The sequence below is a fragment of the Canis lupus genome, chromosome 34, assembly GCF_003254725.2.
Source record: "Canis lupus dingo isolate Sandy chromosome 34, ASM325472v2, whole genome shotgun sequence".
Taxonomy (NCBI): domain Eukaryota; kingdom Metazoa; phylum Chordata; class Mammalia; order Carnivora; family Canidae; genus Canis; species Canis lupus.
The window spans coordinates 15312391-15330046 of NC_064276.1; the positions used below are offsets into that span (position 1 = coordinate 15312391).

Below are 17656 nucleotides of genomic sequence, written 5' to 3' on the forward strand. Positions count from 1 at the left end.
AAAGAGGAAGCATCACATTCAATCTCCAAGGGGATTGTTAGAGTGTGAGGTACTGGGCAAGGGTTGCAGGCATTAGGTTGTCAAAGAGGAGCACTTGAGCAATTGAGTCAGAAAGAGGTCACTAAGCTTTGGAGTCGGGGATGGAGAGACAGGCAGAGAAATTTCTAAGCGGTAGGAGAGACTCAGGAAGGAGATGAGACAAGTCCCACTTTGACACTGGTTTTCGCTCTGCCTCTTCCTCACTCCTCCACCCCAAAGACTAAGTGAGGAACTTTTTATCTCTTTCCTTCATTGGGTCAGTTCAATTTGTTACCAGGCATGTAACACATACTGCCTATTCCTAGAGTAAAAGTGAGTGTGAGTGTTGACTGCACAGCACACTAGAGTCTGAGCTCTGGGAACTTTTGGCCTCAGTTTCCTATCTGTTAAATGGAAATAATAGTACCTACTTCATAAAATCACTTCGAGGATTTAATAGATGATGTTTTATAAAGATATTAGCATAGTGTGTGACCCAAAGTAAGTATGGAAAACAAGATTAGCCTTGATTATTTTCAGGTGCAAGGGAGGTAAGAGGGTCATGGAACCAATAATTAAATTGGTTCAACTACAACAACTACATTAAACGAATTGGCCACTGGATGGCTCTTGAAAAACATCTTTTCTGTCCATCTCTGCTTCTCATGAGCCTAAGGGATCTGGTCCCAGGGTGACTTGTACAGAAACCCAAGGGAAGGCCCTGGCGACCAGCCAGTGTGTGGGGCCACCAAGAGGTGGCTCACGGAGCCCTGGGGTAGCCAACTATGAAAGCAAGAACCAGCAGCTTGAGGACATACTTAGAAATTAGTCTACATAATCATTTTTTGAAAAATACCAGACTAGCTAAGATTGAGAAGAACAAGAAATATAGTCATTTCTTTTAAATGCAGCTGATCAAGACCACCAACCCTGATTTGGACCCACGAATATCTGAGGAGTTGAAATACAAAGGGGGGCTATATTTCCACTAATCTTATTTGTTTTCATGGGCATAATGTAAAAAGATAAATAAAGCATTAGGAAAAACAAGCCAACCCTTAATAGCCCAAAGAATCTTATTCAAAAGAAAACAAATATAGCATTTGATTTCACCAGAAAAACTTCTGATTGAAACATCTGCTCTTAGCATTTTCACCGATACATTTTCCCAATTATTATAACCTTGGTATTTCTCATAGACACTAAATCAGCATAGAGACTAGTAGAGAGCATATATAATGAAGTGTGAAATAGTGTTTAAGTCAAACTTAAATTGAAACAGAGCTAAAAATTCCTATCGTCTTCAAAAATAAAAACGTTATTTCCACTTTTAGAAATCTGGCCTACACCAATAGACAAAAATTAAGCCAATGAATTATGCACAAAGATATTTATTACAGAATTTTTTAATGGGCAGGAATTGAAAACTAAATGCCTGTTCCATAACAGGGGATCTGTTAAAACCATACACTGGAATATTATGCAGTTATTAGAAATGACACACATTAGGGGCGCCTGGGTGGCCGAGTCAGTTAAGCATCTGTCTTGGGCTCAGGTCATGATCCCAGGTCCTGAGATGGAGCCCCGTGTGGGACTCCCTGCTCAGTGGAGAGCCTGCTTCTCCTTCTCCCTCTTCTGCTCCCCCTGTTTGCATTCTCTCTCTCTCTCTCAAATAAATATATAAAACTTTTAAAAAAGAAATGATATACATTAATAATTTTAAAGATGTGAGGAAAATGCCCAAGATCTACTATTAAATACAAAAGCATACAGAACCACAAATGAAGTGTGATATTAAATATATTTAGTAATAAGAATATAAAGAAAGTAATAAAATATTAATAGTGATTATCTTCCGGTGATAAGATTATGGGTTTTTTTCCTTCCCTATTGTAATGTTTTCTAACTTTATAAACCATGTGCATGTAGGATTTTTATATTTGGTTTTAAAAACACAATAAAATTATCTTGCACAGTTATAGTGTTTTAGACCTTTAAAAGGAATGAATTATTTCTTTTTTTTAATTTTATATATTGTTTTTTTTTAAAGACTTTTATTTATTTATTCATGAGAGACACAGAGAGAGAGGCAGAGACACAGGCAGAGGGAGAAGCCGACTCCATGCAGGGAGCCCAATGCGGGACTCGATCCCGGGACTCCAGGATCACGCCCTGGGCCAAAGGCAGGCGCTAAACTGCTGCGCCACCCAGGGATCCCCAGGAATGAATTATTTCTGCCCATAACAAATTCCACTTAAGTCTACGATGGGAAGATTGACAACCAGTTCTGAATCATGAGTTCCAAACACTTTCCCCTCCTAGTCCCAGACCTCCTACTCTCAAACCATTTTTCAGTCAGAGTTTCTGATTTCTTTTTTTTTCCTTAATATTTTATTTATTTATTTATTTATTTATTTATTTATTTATTTGAGAGAGAGAGAGAGAGCACGAGCAGGGAGAGGAGCAGAGGGAGAGGGACAAGCAGACTCTGCACTGAACTTGGAGTGTGATGTGGGGCTGCATCTTATAACCAAGATCATAACCTGAGCTGAAATCAAGAGTCAGATTCTTTTTTTCTTTTTTCTAAGAGTCATATTCTTAACCGACTGGGCCACCCAGGCACCCCCAGAGTTTCTGATTTCTGAGTCTATTCACAGATTGTACTTCCCACTTGTTCCCCTTCTTCATCTTCATGAGATAGCTGAATGCCTATCTCATACCAGTCTCTCCTGTCTCTTACTCTTACCCTGTCTTCTCTCATATTAACTAGTGGAAAAGGTATGAAGGTAACAAATAGTTGCACTGGGCAAGAAGGTAGATGTATGACTTGTTTTGAGAAAAAACAGCATTTAAAAACATAAAAAACAAAGTGACCCTGCATTAGAATAATTCACACTAATAAACACCTTTAGGATGTACTGTCGCGCATTTGAAATTCAATTTGATTGTTAAAAGTATGAGTTTTCCTTAACTTCTTAGGATCTGTCTAGTGGTTCTCCATCTAGCTTCTGTCTTCAAGTTCTTCTTCAGTAGATTACCTGACCCTGAGGTATAGAAGCCCAGGCAAGGTGTCAGGGAAGCAGCATGGATGGCCTTGCTCTTTAGGCTAGGATTAGCTTAAGGCAAGTGAGATACTAGCTCCTGGCACAGAATTTAAGGCAGTATGGAATGTGAACTTGTAATTGAGATAAATACTATCCTAATGCAATATTTTTTAAAATCAAAATTAATGCAAAAAATTCATGATGAAAAAATATCAAAATTTTGAATAAAGGGCAGTACCATGCCAAGCCATATTAGATGGAATCTGAGGTAAAAGGAAAAAAAGGTGCACCCTTTTAAATATGTTCTTATGTATATTTTAATGGTTCGTTTTTCCCAGAACATTAAAATTATTTAAGAATATTGAAATATTGAGGGGCACCTGAGTGGCTCAGTCAGTTGAATGACGACTCTTGGTTTCATCTCAGGTCATTATCTTGGTGTCCTGGGATGGGCCCTGACTTGGGTTCCATGCCAGTGGGGAGTCTGCTTGGGGACTTTCTCTGTCCCTCTCCCTCTGCCCTTCAACCCCCTCTAAAATGAATCAATCTTAAAAAAAAAGAAGAATATTGAAACATTGAGGGATGCTTGGGTGATGCAGTCAGTTAAGTGACTGGCTCTTCGTTTTGGCTCAGGTCATTATTTCAGGGTCTTGGGATCCAGCCCTGCATCCATCCCTGCATGAAGCCCCATGTAGGGCTCCAAGCTCAGCATGCAGTTTGCTTAAGACTCTCTCACCCTCTGCCCCTTCCCTGCACTCATTTGCTTTCTCTCTCTTGAAAATAAATAAATAAATATTTAAAAAATTTAAAAAGAATTTTGAAACATTGAAAAATGGTGTATTTTCATTCTTCAGGAATGAAAGAATCACTCTTCAAATTCTGTCATTTCCCCAAAACCATGATGAAAAGACCCAATACTCGGTTAAACATTCAACAAGTACGGCATCTGAGATCAACTTAACTGTGAATTAAAATTCCTATCCCTGGATTAGACACTGAGGGCGTAGCTTCTGCGACTGGACCTCTTACACCTATACCATTCGGTCACACATAGGTGTTGAGCACCCACTGCATGCAACTCATTTCCTAGGCACTGACGCTACACTAGTGCATAAGACAGACCAGAGACTGGTATCTTGGAACTCCAATTTTACTGAGCCCTTGATTAACTGGTTTTGCTGTTTTTTTTTGTTGTTGTTGTTGTTTTTGCTTTTAATGGATATTTATTTCTCACTAACCTTTTCTTTTTTGAGCTGCTTTAATTTACTCTCTGTTCATCTATATCATTCTTTGGATTACTGAAATGGATTGTCTTGTTCTAACTCTTGCATTTTGCACCAGACCTTTATACTTCTGTTGATGGTTTGTTTTCCACATATAAAAGCGTCCCCTTCCACACTGCCTTTGCTTTTTCTATTTCCTACTTTGCCTTTGCACATAGATGTTCACCAAATATTTGAGGATCACTTGATTGTTGAATGAAAGCATCAGTAGGAGAAACAACAAAAGAAGGAACCAATGAATGAATGTACCGGGTCCCTGGAGAGGTACAAGGGAGGAAGAGAGGCAGGATTATCATGTATCACCTTGCTGTCTTCATAGGTTTGATACATGGATATGTGATCATGGTCTGTGTTGTTTGTACATGTTAAAGAGTATGCACAGGTAGGATAGGAGCAACAGGATAAGTCCCTCATGGCTGTGACATTTCAGAAAGAACATAGGCCTGAGAGATGTGTGTTACGTTGAGTAAGTCATTCTTCAGTGAGTAAGTCTCTGCTTTCTCATCTGTAGAATAGGGGAGCTGAATCTAGAAGTGAAATGTGTCTTTCCATCTCTGACACAGGTTAGATTCACAGCCTAATGCTGCAGGGTGCTAATGAGGAATGCCTTGAATTCATTTGTGCTTTTGGTGTTCATAAAAATGGAGTGCTTTGTAATTCTACAATATAAACACCAGTCAGGAGAAGGAGAGCAATTGTATTTTTTTCTTGATGAGGATTAGAAGAAATAACTGTATGATTCCAAGGTGCCCCTTTGGTATTCAGTTAATGTTAAAATGAAGAAAGCACAAAACAAATGAACAAACAGACAGACAAACCTTGGGTCCCTTCCGGGACAAAATATCTCTGGTGTAGCCTGTTCTGCTTTGAGAAATTTTGCACTAATGTATGGTGTGTATGTGTATGTTGGGGGGAGGAGGACATTATTTTGTATTAATTTAACCCTTGAGAGAATTGGTAAATCAAATGCTAGCTCCTGGATACTATTAACAGTATCTAATATTTGTAGAATGTTTTACAGATTACAAGGAAATTTTCACATTTATACTCCCATTTAATCTTCATGACAGTCCTGTGGTATGAGAATTTCTTATTATAATCCTTTTTCATATGTGAGAAAATGAGCTGAGCCTGTGATGCCCATCTTTGGACACCAAACCTCTAGGTCTTTTCAGACACAGATTTTTTGAATCTTTTTCAAGGAGGAAGGGCCCCAAGTGGAACAGGCATCCAGCAGAGGCTGTGCCATTGTCTCTCAGAGATTAAGGGAAAGCTTCCTGCTTTGGAGGACAGAGTGGAATAAATCAGTAGTCCCCCCAAACCTGGTCTCAACATAGACTTGTGGAATCAGAATCTCCAGAGAGTAATTTAAATTTCAGTCATGGAGAAACTTTAGAATTTTATAATTTTTTTTGTATTAAAAATCTTTTATATGAAATTTTAGTATGCATTCAGTAACTATCATGTAGAAAACTTACATTATATTTGGTCCTTCCCATTTTGTTTGTGCATATGTGTGTGCACATCTGGGGATCTATGGATTCTCAGAACTTTTCTCGACTATGAAATTTAAATATCTAAAACACAATGGTGTACACCCATCATATTTATCATATTCTTTCCTCCATAGAAATCTCAATGGTTCTTCATTACTAATTCAATATGTGAATTCCTCTAAGTTTAACTTTGATTACAAACTGTCTGTTTGATCTCAGCCGCTTTAGGTTTTCATTTTTAAGCTGTAAAATTAGGTTGTTTGATGAAATAGTCTCTAAAACACTTCACTTAAATTCTATGGATTTATAAGTTAAAGGAGTACTGTGTCATTCAAACAGCAATAAGCCAACTGTTCCCGGGAAATCTCCGGAAGACAGAGCAATCTGGCTGGGGAAACCCCCACCTTTCCTGAGTGGTGTTGGCCCAGTGAGGGTGGTCTGGGTGTCAACTCTCAGAAGCAAGAGCTTCACTCATTTCCAGGAAGGTAGCTAAAGCAGACATTCTTCCACTGAATTAAACCCTAATACATGTTTATCAAAATATCATAATTAAGTAGAACGTAATGAAGTAAAAGGTAATCACTCAATATGAACTGTCCAGATGACAATTCAATGTTAACTTCCCCTAGTATATTACATTTAGGTCTTTTAAGATTTTTGTTTTATCTAGTGTTAAGAACCCATCTCACTTTTTGAGTGAACTAATTGATTTCTCTTTCTTCTCTCCTTCCTTCCTTCTTTCTTCTTTCCTTTTTTTTCCTTCTTATTCCATTGGCACTTTAACAAAAAATGAACATCTTCATGACTCATTTTAATCCAGATCTCATCACATGCATGGAAAGAGGTAAATCAGAACAATGAATGTGTGCTGTGAAAATGGAAAATAAAGTGGTGATAGATAACTATTATTGTGGTTGTTATGATATTGTCAAATTAAATTAATGTACAATATGTCCATTCAGAAATCCAGCAAAACACAAAAACTTTTTTTTTTCTTGCCTTTTTTAAAAAGCTTTGTTTTAAAAAGACACCTTCCTGTCACTGGTGCTTGTAAGTGAATAAAATGAAATTGATGCCTAGCAGGGGGAAAAAAAGGAAAATACTTCTTTACTTTGTGTTAAGAATACGTGACATCTTTGCTGTCAGTGATAGCAAAGTGAAATACATACCAAATATGTCTTGACATAACTTGACAGGAATGTATGTCTTCTTTTCTCTCATTTATTTTTGTGATAAGAATATGTGATTTTGCTGCCAAGGAAGCTTGTAATGTTGTAGAGAAATGGAAATGAAATTGTGTTGGGTATGTCCAATTTCCCCTGACAGAGTGGCATAAGCTATAGCATGCATGCAGTCTTGGGAAGTTAACAACAGGCCTCAGCCAGCAAGACCCAGGCGTTGACATTTGTCAAAACAACTTTCCTCAACACATCAAAATGTTCCTTTCTCTTTTGTGTTATTCAGATGTGTTCGGGTGACTACATTTTAGAAAACGGTGTCTGTCAGAGAATCATTGCCATCCACATGTGAGCGATATCAAGAGAAATATCTTTCTGACTCAAGCTTATGCCTATTCTGTTTTGATTGTTCTTAATCTACAAGTGTCCTTGAAAACCAATCAAAATCTCATATAACTAAAAAGCATTGTCTTTTTGTTTTGTGTTTTTTTTTTTTTCTCCATAACCTGACAAAAGTAAAGGACACAAATCGGCTCTTTCTTTCTTCTTTTCAAACTATCACATGGATGGATGTTGTGTGTTGGTGTGAGTTTGGTCTATTGTTCTTGAGTTCATTGCTTTTTACAATCTGAGAAGAACCCAAATCATTTGGTTTCCACTGCCTCTTTAGAAAGTATCCCACTTTTAATATCTTACTCTATTGCTTTGAGTAGTGGATATTAGGCAAGGTGGATATTAAACAAAACAAAATAGTATTTTAAGTGAACCTCTAATTCTATCTTTTGGGGACTCTTTTAAGGACACACGCACAATTTCTAGAACCCTCACAACAATTTCTACAATAAATGGTGTTTGAAGCAAGAATCTCTTACCTAGGGCAGACAGAAAGAGAATCAGCCCAGCAGTGTAATCATTGCTCTGCTGTTTGAAGGAATATTGAGCTTAGATGCCTCCAGAAAGCCCACCAGGCCCAGAGGCACTGGACAATAAAAGGAGAAAAATAATAGACGCCAATGCTTTATTAAGTATATTTTTTTCTCACTTAGGTGCCCATTCCCTGGCCAGACAATTAGTTAAGGTTCTTTCCAGAGAAAGTGTTACCCACCAAGAAAAACTCTTTTAACCTTTCAAAATAACAAATATCTTTAATGACTTTTATCCCCTTTCCATTGACATCACAGATACAATGTGGCCTGTCTTGAAGTCAAGCCCAAATTGAAATCACTGCTGGCAGGGACAGGAAAAATAGAACATTTGACAATAAGAGTGACAGATGAAGCTTTGGGGACCTTGAAAGGGAGAATACTCAAGCTATGACCTGGGATAGAAATACTGCACCTTAGTAAAATACCTGCCCAATCTGGAAGTTAATAGGCAGGTACATTTGCACATGATAACGGGCTAAATCCAATGCTTGATAGAAGTTGGTATTATTTTCCATGTACACGTTTAAAAGGAAAGCTGGACATGCTTTCTAGCAAGAACCTTTTGATTATAGACCAACTGTTCATCACCACACTCCCAGGGGAAAACATTTTTATTTGGTTGTGTCAAAGGATAACATTTACTAGAAATACTTTTGAAGACAAGACTTCCTAAATTTGCTTAATCCATCTATGCATGGTTATTAAGCATTTAATCATGGAAAAAAATATGTTTCTATATTAAAATGTGCTGTCATTATATATATTTCTTCCAAAGATAAGGGCAAATTCTTCTAATATCCCTTGATTTATCTGTAGGAAAGGAAAATTTTTGTATCTCATGACTTAGGAAATCTGTTAGTTGCATCTCAACTTTCATTTTATTCTATTTTTTATTGTATTCATTTCTAAAGGATTACTTGAACTAGAGGGAATAAAATCAGGAGGATCTACTAATTTCTAGTGATTTCTTTTATCGATTCCTAATTACTTATGCTTTCTTTTCTCTTCAACTTATATTCCTTTAAAGCACAATTTGCTTAAGGCTTACTCACTGTTGGTTGGTTTGGTAATTAGTAGTAAAGTTGTTCTGGTATCACTCATTGCAGTGAGAAATTTCCTCAATGATGGTCATTGTAGGTCTTTTATGTCATGTGTATTTTACTCGTAGAGCTGTTAGAGAAGAATTTAATTCTAATAATTAGCTATTTCAGATAAATTTACCAAGGAATCCTCAGCTTAGACTTTAGAAGCACTGCCTTCTATTTAAACAATATGAAACCTTTTAGGACATATGAATAATTAAGTTTGCATCATTGTGAAATGAACACATAAGCCTACATTTCCATTGAAATTTGTAAGTCCATGGTTGAGAAGCAAATATATGTTTCTCTCTGTGGACAATAATGGCAGAAAGTTACAATGTTTATTTTGCCTTTAAATTTAAATCAAATAAGGATGGTTCAGGTTGACACAGGGAAAATCTGGTTACTTCCCTGGGTCCATCAGCACTTTTAGTCACTTTTCAAATGTTTGGGGGGCATTGCAAAGCCTGAAACATATTTTACCATTCCTCTCTTTTTTTCCCTTATTTTATAAACCAAAATAATTTTAAAGGAAAACTTAATCCATATGTTTCTGATTAATCTTTACTAAACTCATCAAAATGGTGTTTTGTAATAGTGATTTGGTGTCCAAGAAGTCTTTGGAATCTCTATGTAATAGGCCTTCTTAATGCCATTTCTCTTTGAAGCAGGAAGTTATGTTTTGCCAACAGTAAAGAAATTCAAACCCCCAAAGGGTTGAGATCAGTTTAAAACTTCAAGCCTGAGGGCTCTGTGGGGTTCTACACTTGGCAATAGGCTACTTTCCTTCTGACTTTGAAATACCTTATTTTCCTCCCACAAGAAATGCTCTATTTATTGTTTTGCTAACATATGTGATTTAAATATCTTCAGATCTTTGATACATAAAAGTGTGGAAACTACAGAGCAGAACCTAATGTTTCATTTACTCTAAAGCAATTTCATTTGATTGTCCATTTGGATCTTTCTTTAATTCCCCCATTTCCTGACCTTTCCACATACCTTTGTAATTTGGGTTTACCCAAAGATTTGCCAGGAAAGGGAACAATGAAGATCTTACAAGTTGGAAATAAGTTCTTAGCAACAATTCCCACCCCCCCCCCAAGTTGCCCAATAAAGACATATTCTTGATATACTAAACTAACATCTCATGCTATATCTTGTACTCTTATATAGGTTGACAACCAAAACTTCAGTGCAGATTTCCAAGATGTGCTCTATGTCACAAGATGAACCATAATTCACAGTTGCAGATGTTAGCTAGCTTTTCAATGTAGTTCATTTCTATTTATATGTTTAAAGGAAGACCTGTATAATTTCACTATATTCTTTACACAATGGGTGAGAAAGAGGAGAGAGAGTGAGAAAGAAAACAAAATAGTAGGTACAGGAGTTAAGCATCCAGACCACTATGGTCCTTTGTCCTTACTGCCTCCTGGCCATGAAGTGGGAGTGCCCTCTAGTGAAACTTTAAAATCATTGGAAGATATTGGGGATACTGCGGTTAAGATTTCCTCCTAAACTCTTGTTTTGGAAATCTGTGGACATTAACAATTTGCATAAGTTTTGAATGGGATTTAGAGAAAAACTCAAAATATTATCAAGTAAAACTATTTCTTTAGGAAACAAGAAGGAATGAACATGTTACTGTCAATACCAGAAGGTCTATTATCTATATATCTCTTTTTGACATCTATGTATCTATGTATTTATCTGTAGAGAAATCCCAAGGGCACAAAAGTAACAGATAACTAAAAGCTATAGTTGTCTAAATTAAAACATATAAAACATAATTACGTGCCTCTCAAGAAGATGGATAATAAATATAGCACTTTGAAATGTAAAGTGAAGCAGCAGTAACAACATACACAAACAAACAAGAACTGAAAACTACATTTTGTCATCTATTCTATTCCAAAGCTCTTTGTGGAAAGTAGCGTATGCTTCCTGTGATGAAATCTGATGTGTTCTGGAAAAAGTACAAGATTGGGAGTCCGTGTTCCTGTCCTGGACTTCATTTTCCAGCTGTGTGAACTTGGGCAAAGCACTTAACCTCTCTGAGCCTCAGGCTCTTTATCTGCAAAATGGGCTTAAGAACACTTGCTCTGTCACCTGGTAGTGTAGTATTGGATGAGATTAAGTGTGGGAAGGAGCTTCGAAGGTAAAGAACTATATTGCGATTATATTACTTTTCTAACTTTTCTCTTCTTCCTTCCTACTTCCAAAGTCACCTTTTAGGATGAAGAAGGAAAGAAAGGAGACCCTCCTAAAATCCCATGGAATCCGGAGTCATTGACAAAGTGGGTTTTCTTCCCAAAAAAGAAAGGTCACAGAGAAAGAAATAGGTAGCACTGAGGAAGGATCAGAGTCAGACTTTGTAACAGTGGACGCACTGGCTGTCCTGGGTTAGGCTGAGCTTGTGTAGGCAGCCGGTGTTGGAGCAGGCTGGGCAGTAGCTGTGGAGTATCATGAAATGGGTCTTCCTGTGTTTGCATCAGCAAGTGTCAGTAAGTCTACTCTCCACCTTGCACAGTGAGGATCCCAACAGCAGACGCTCTGTGCTTCTGTGTTTTTAATCCCCATGTTGATTACCATCCACACAACACAGTTCCCAGCTTTTGTTGTCTCTTTAAAATTGAAAATATTTTAGCTTTATTTATGCCAACAGTAATAAACTCTTCATTGGAGCAAACAATCTGGTTCTTCCCTTTAGTTGTAGCTGGTTTAATTTTAGGTTCATGCTTTTAAAATTCTTTGCTCTTCTCTACATAAGGCTTGTTTTTAGTGGAACATGGTTTCTCACTAGTTACATTTGCTTTAAGGAAGGCTATATTTTTTTCTAAGTCAACTTTGTCTAGGCACTTTCAATCCATTTATTTCAAATTTCAGATCTCTCGGTGCTTCCTTTCCTTCTTACCAGCACAGGTATCTTCTATGTACTTACGGATTGAATTTTCACCATTTGTCTTCTGGATATATGTCCTCTTTCTTTTGTCCAGAGTGAGAAACTGTTTCTAGTTTCTTTACTCAGAGGTACTTCACGTTGTCAGATATGCACGATCAATCTTGTACTTAAACCTTTGTGAGGAAACACAACAGATGGATAATGGGAACATGGTTGCCATTTGGGCTCCGGTTGATTCACGAGCTGCCTCCACAGCCATGACTCTGGTAGTAAAGGAGGAAAACCATAAAGTTAATCTGTAAGGCTATCCGACGGGCTCCATGCCTGCTGTTTATGTCTTCCCTCCCCATTGGGCCTAAGCAGTTGGCATGGGGATGGAAGGGTGTTACTTCACCCTTAGAATAAAATTAAACGAGACTCTCAGTGGGTCTTCAACTGCTCAGGGATTTATCCAAATTAAGTGACCAGTTCCAGCTGAATAACTGAAGCTTCCATGTCACAAAACAACTCTTGGCTAAACCTAGAGTTCACTTTGTCTAGTCTACATGCTCATGTATTAATAGAATACCACAACTCCTCATTGAAACTTTGGGTTCCTTCTGTTTTAGAACCTTTTCTGACCTTTGCTGAACACCACAAAGAAACCAAACGCTAACCTCTGTTTGTCTCAAATTTTCCTCTATTAATGCTTGGTCCAAGTCTACATTTCCAGCCAGTCTTTCATTTAAAAACACAATCTCATTCAAAACCTGCCTTGTAACTTTATCACTGGGGTAACTGTTACCTATGATGCAGGGCTGACCTGGGTCCTTGTAGCACTTGACATCATCTTTTGGACGGGTTACAGAGCCTTTTGAGGGAGTTGTTAGAAGCAGGCTCACCCTGCAATGCAGAACCGGTCACAGAAGAAAATTAGTGCATTTATCTGTCAGCATTAGACTAGATTTTCAATCCAGTTCACTAGTCACAGGGTCTGGTTTTCTCTTCCTCTGGGAGATGAAACTGATATGCTGGTAGGTAGTAAAGGTGTCAGTTATAAATTGGACCGTTGGAGCACGCACACACGAAAAATAGACGAGAAGACTTTAAGGCCATAAATTTAGTTCAAGGCAAAGAATTTCCCTAAAAATAGTCCAGCTTGTTAGAACACTATAGGAAGAATGTGTGTCAGGTAGCCGTTGGCGTTATTAGAACCAGTTCACATATTCTTTTATAGGAAACAGTGTTGGCAATTCTCTCTCCAATGTGTTATTCGTTTTAACTGCTTAAGGGAAAAAGGATCTTGCTGCCTCTAGTAGTAAATAAATAAACAAATAACCTGATTGGTTCCCTCTCCACTGTCTCACACATGTGTGAAGTTGCAACAAACCTGAGTTGCAAACAGAAGGGGCAGGTTTGGCAGATCCCATCAAGCTTTTTCTTATGTTCCACTTATTGTTTATCTACCACTTAACTAAATGGGGCTCCAATCTTGACTCAAAAGAAGCATGTGGCCTTCTCAATTCAGTGAGTGATCCTGTTCTAACCCGGCTGTTTCTTAACCTCAACTCTAATAAAATATTCCTAGTGGAAATCCTAATGACCAACCTAATGATAATGACTCTTTACTGAAACATAACACAAACTGGAAGCTAAAGTAAAAATATGCTTCGTGTCCCAAAGCTCCCATCTATACTGGTACTTTCTACCAATAAGGCCCATGTGTCCACTCTGTTCTGTAACTCTGGAGTATCTACTGACCCTGAAGCACTGCGCTGAACTGTGAGAGTCTACAGATCCAATCCCTGACTCAGCTTACAATTTAGTTTGAGAGATGTTATCCAACAACCTTCTATAAAATAAACCAAAGCCAAATAATTAGATGGGAACTAGCATCAGTACCATAATATGCCATATGAGTAGTATTTTAATTCACTTACTATCTAAACCTTTATATACGTCATCTACTATGTGCCATATACAGTGCCAGACATTGGAAACTTTTTAAAATCCTGCCTTTAAGAAACTATATTCCCTCTAGGGTAGCAGAATACAGTCCATCTTTATATCCAACCTCTGCTCTTATCACGTAATAGGGTCTTCTCAGAGAATGACCTCATTTTATTCAACTTTGTATCTTTCTGTCCCTAAAAGTGCACCTGGAACAGAGCAGGTGCTCAATATGTGTATTTTATGGGGAAGAATGAATGTTAAAATGTGATTAAATGTGTGATACCTTTTCAAAAAAGGGCTTCATTTTTCATAGGTGATGGGGAAAGAGTGCTAAAACTTGAGATGTGGAAAATGACTCCTAAGTTTTTAACTGGCCACATGTAAAGAGGGATCCCATAAATAGAGAGAACACAGAGAACTGTGCTGAGGAAAGCGAAAGCTGCTGGTGCTAAGCTGGATTTGATACAAGTTGCATTGGAGGCACCCGTTGCAGGACATGCAATTGGAAATGAACTAGTGGGCAACTTAAAGAATTGGTTAGTAGCTCAAAAGAGAACTTAGAGCTAATTGATCAGAATCTTGAGAACATGTGGATTATGAAGAGTATTATAAGGAATGAATTTGATTTAATATGAATTTATTGAGCACCTACTATATTTGAAGTACTATGAGGATTACACATTGAATTAAGGATATTCTCCTTAGACTTAAAATATTTAAAATCTTGTAGAAGGCCTGGATCTATAAACACTTAAGTATGTTGGAGATGAGTATGTAATGACAGGTTGGCGAATAAAAAACCAACATGAAGCAGTGGCATAGCAAAGCAGCTCTGGACTGACTATCTGGGCTTGAATCTTGGATCTGTCACTTATGGTCTATGTGGCCTTGGATAAATTGTTTAATTTCTCTAGATTATCTGTTAAATACAGAATAATAATATGTCCTCTTAGGATTCCTATGAGGATTAAATAAAATAATGTAACATATAAAAAGGAGTTACTTAGTAGAGATTAAGTGCTCAACTATTAGTTATGAGGGAAGAAACATTATGAAGTAGAGAATAAGTTTTTCGATCTTTCAGTTTTACATCTACTTGGCTAAGATTAAGACTTGCTGTCCATATTATTCAGAGAGAAAAGGGATAGTGATGTCATAACTGAAGAAATAAGGAATACCAAGACAGGTCAGAGAAATTTATGCTACAGTCTAATTTCTCTAAATTGGTTCTGATTTCTGATTAAATTTAGTAACTAAAACATTCAATGCAATTCAAAAATTGGTATAAAAGCACTGATTCCCAAACCATTGGCAATTGGATAAAAGGAGAAGAAAAACATAAGGCCCCCCTATAACTGCAGTACTATTGCCACTTTGTGTTTTGTATCACTCTCTGCTGGAATTATTGTCTATCTCTTCTGAACCTCATCCCCCTATTATGTATAAACTCAGTATTTATTAAAGCAAACCAAACAACAAGAGGGGAGTCAATAGCAAAATTTCCTTGGGAACTATTTTCCCTGCTTGGTTGTGGGCAGGCAGGGGAGAATTGAAAGGTCTTCAGCACAGAAGACAATGATGGGAATGTTTGTAGGTGCGTGTACATGTGCAAAATGATGAGCTTGGCCAAAGCATCTTCATTTCAGTGGGTGTATACATATTTGTTCACAAGTACATTCTCTCTTGTTACAGAGAGCTTTTAAAACAGTATCAAGATCTAATAGAAGACCATCTAGTTCTGATGGTTCTTTCTGCGAAATCTAGTTCCACGCCAAATGATGCTTCAACAATCCCATCTCTCTCTAGGAGCTACCAAGGCCCCAGTAGCCATCTCCTTGTGGTGTATGAGCTGGTATGCAGGCTAATGGAACTCCTCTGCCCAGTAAACACATCAGTCAGCTAGGCCAAACTGATTTCAAGTGTACATATAGTTAAGATATGGCATCCAAAGAGAAGGCATGAAATACAGACATTAATTTTAGGAGAGGGAATATTGCTTCTTAGGAGTGAATCAAAACTCTTTCTAGGGCAGATTAAAAAAAAATCATGGAATTCTGGAACATTGAGGAATCCTCAAACTCAAGATTATAGGGACTTTTGGGGACGCAGTTTGTCTTTCACTTATTTCCATTAAAGTTTTCATTTGAATGGCCTTCTGAACCAGAAGGTAAAGAGTTAAATGAGGTGAACAATTCATGCAAGAAAAATTCTTTCTGGTTTTCTTCTCCAGGAATCAGTTGTGGCACCCTCCCTCCCCCCATATATAACTGATTAATGGAAGCCAAATAAATAGTTTGTTGGTAAATTAATCTATAAACTGAACATTCTCCAACAAAATAAAGTGTGATCTTCTATATCTAATTTCATTAGGTAATAATCCCATTAAAAATAAAATTTGATTAATTTTTAGTGTAAATTTTTAAAATCTCCATTCCTCCTTCAAGAATGAGTATTAGTGGTATTCTTACTTTTCGTTCGCCCAGCAATTCAGAGTTTAGATTGTGTGGCTAGACTGCCATGGAGGCTCACCAGGTGACATAATGGTCAAGGTCCCTTGTTTAATGTAGTCGCTTCTTTACTGAAATCTTTCAGGGTATTTTAGAAATGTTCCTACTGCCTATATAGCTCCAGTTAATTGTGTACCTATCCTATCATCTCCCTTGATTCGCCCAAGTTCATTTACCTACCATCTAGTATGTGTCAACTCTATGACAAGTGCTTGAGGTACAAGGCAAGGTAAGAGTTCAGACCAGTCCTCAAGAGGCTGAAAAAATAAGTAGTCTTCACACCATTTGCTGCTTTTCCTTCCAGTTAAGAAAGTCATTTGACTCAAACTTGGCATATAAAGGGATCCAGAGGCTCTCAATTATATAATGTAACTAGCTTATTGTTGACCCATTTTCTTAATGTTATTTTGTTTGTATATGTATCTACTTTTATGGAATTGCGTTAGATTATTAACTTGCAGAGACAAAGATGAATTGTAGGAGATTTTCAAGGTCTATTTGGACAGTTTTTTAGTGTGCCCCTACAGGCAATTTGTTTCTTAATAAATAATTCATGATGATGATAAAAATGCAGATGAGATGCTACTTCTTGGGAAGGCGTTGGTACAATATTCTTGCTTATATCTTTCTGGTAGAATTTGAGATCATTTAAGAGTGAAATTACCCTTAAGGGAACAAGTGGCTACTGCATAATGAGAATTGTGTTTTTCCAAATCATTTCCAATTAAACATCCACAGGTCCAAGATCATTGGCTTTACAAGGGTATCAGAATGATGCTGTTTGGCTTCTTCTGATAGTGAATTACATCATCTTTCCCAGATTTTTTTTTATCCATTTCCTTTGCTCAGAAAATCTTATTTTTTTTCCATTTTGCATTTTCCCTGTAATTATAAAATACACTGCATTTAGAGAAAGAAAAATTAAGTGTCAGCTACATCACATACTAGCTATGTGCATTTAGGAAGCTATTTGCTGTCTTGTGACTCAGTTTCCTAACCTGTGAAATGAGGACTGTATATCATTTTTGTCCATCACCCATGGTTGCTTAGAGTAAACCATGGAATGTTATATACATACACAATGCTCTCTTGTCTTTCTCCTTTTTCTTCTCCTTCTATTTTTCTTCTCCATCGTTTTCCCTCCTCCTCCTCCTAACTCTTCAGGCTAACCTTTACAGACTTTTTTTAAAGAACACCTTATGTAAGGATGAAGACTAAGAATGAAAAGTAGCATACTCAAAAGCCCCTTTGTTTCTGCTTATACATGTAAAATACCCACAGCGTT

The 17656-nt window shown here is 37.3% G+C and overlaps 3 long non-coding RNA genes across 3 annotated transcripts in view; 2 read left to right on the top strand and 1 right to left on the bottom strand.

Annotated features, from left to right (window-relative positions):
* LOC112662715 (uncharacterized) overlaps nt 1-17656 on the top strand; it is a 630650-nt gene that overhangs the window by 281794 nt on the left and 331200 nt on the right. The gene's annotated exons all lie outside the window — the stretch shown is intronic.
* LOC125754286 (uncharacterized) lies at nt 6627-7482 on the top strand. Its single transcript, XR_007408073.1, has 2 exons — nt 6627-6685; nt 7306-7482. It is a non-coding gene; the product is annotated as an uncharacterized LOC125754286 (long non-coding RNA).
* The window catches only part of LOC112662768 (uncharacterized), a 64143-nt gene continuing 54615 nt past the window's right edge, over nt 8129-17656 (bottom strand). The window contains exons 2-3 of the long non-coding RNA XR_003138811.3: nt 12735-12814; nt 8129-12195 (exon numbers count right to left, since the gene is read on the bottom strand). This is a non-coding gene — a long non-coding RNA (uncharacterized LOC112662768). The remainder of the gene's footprint in view (nt 12196-12734; nt 12815-17656) is intronic.